A 1,158-nucleotide genomic window follows, 5' to 3' on the forward strand; every position below is an offset into this window, starting at 1 on the left:
TTCCCCCATGTTTTGGTGAACCCTCATCCATTGCATCCACGCCAGCTTCTGCAAAGTCAGTGGCTTTGCGGGATTGGGCGGCCACCATCAGAATCCAATAGAATCTGCCAGATCAACCACAAGCATCAAGTCTACTCCTTACCGGCTCCACAGATCACTCACTATAACCAGATGCAGCTGCTGTGGGTGGGAGGCCCGAAGCTGGTGGTCTACTGGCCATGGGGAGCATGCCTGTGAGGAGGGAGTCACAGCAGTGTGAAGGAGTGTGAAGTCCGTGTGAAGTCGGTGTCCCCACAAAACCCTAAAACCCTAATTGCATGTAGTACATAAGAGTGCCACAGCCGGTTTGCACAGTCTCAGGACCCTCGCCCGCTTACCAGCATATGCAAGCAACACTTGATGGCACTGAATGCGTGCCTAGGCATGAAGGACCACTAAGGCATGGAAATCCTTGTACATTCTTTCTTCCCTAAAATAGTGAATCCCTGTCGACTACCTATACGTGCCAACCTCGTACATATAATGTAGTACATACAAGGTTAACATAACATATATATAGATAGATGTATATATATATAACATACTAACATAAATAACAGTACTCATGGGTATGGGTAGGTTGGCAAACAGAGTGGTGGAAGTTGTGTGCAGAACCAATCCCAATGGCATTGTGATGTGTTAATGTTAACTTACATCTGGACATTTTCTGCCCGGTTAGCTCAGTCGGTAGAGCGCAAGGCTCTTAACCTTGTGGTCGTGGGTTCGAGCCCCACATTGGGCGAGAATGTCCCGTATGTGTGTAAAAGGGACATCAGTAGACCAGTGCCCTGCACCTAATGTAACTATTATGCAGGCTTAGACATTCATTCATTCCTGACCCCCTTCTCATAATATGTCCTCGTCATGGTGCTGAATTTCTGACTTGTATTCCTGCTGGATGGGATGGGATATGATGGGATGCCTGATTCCAGAATTGCGAATTAGCCCACAGCTACTTGCATTATAATTATCAGTCCATCCATGCTTTATCAGTATGCGAAAACCCAAACTCTATAACACCCTTTTGCCTGCTCTATCTCTTGTTTTTATGGCACCGGAGAGTTTGCCAGCTTTTTCCTATAGCTAGGCCAACACGATTAGCAAAAGCCTCAGGTGGGG

The 1,158-nt window shown here is 46.9% G+C and overlaps 1 protein-coding gene across 1 annotated transcript in view; it reads left to right on the top strand.

Moving 5' to 3' along the window:
• Nucleotides 1-1,158, top strand: part of VOLCADRAFT_66771 (uncharacterized protein) — a gene marked incomplete at both ends in the record, with an annotated part of 7,973 nt that overhangs the window by 5,616 nt on the left and 1,199 nt on the right. The window lies entirely within an intron of this gene.

The sequence above is a fragment of the Volvox carteri genome, assembly GCF_000143455.1.
Source record: "Volvox carteri f. nagariensis unplaced genomic scaffold VOLCAscaffold_59, whole genome shotgun sequence".
In the NCBI taxonomy this organism is placed as follows: Eukaryota; Viridiplantae; Chlorophyta; class Chlorophyceae; order Chlamydomonadales; family Volvocaceae; genus Volvox; species Volvox carteri.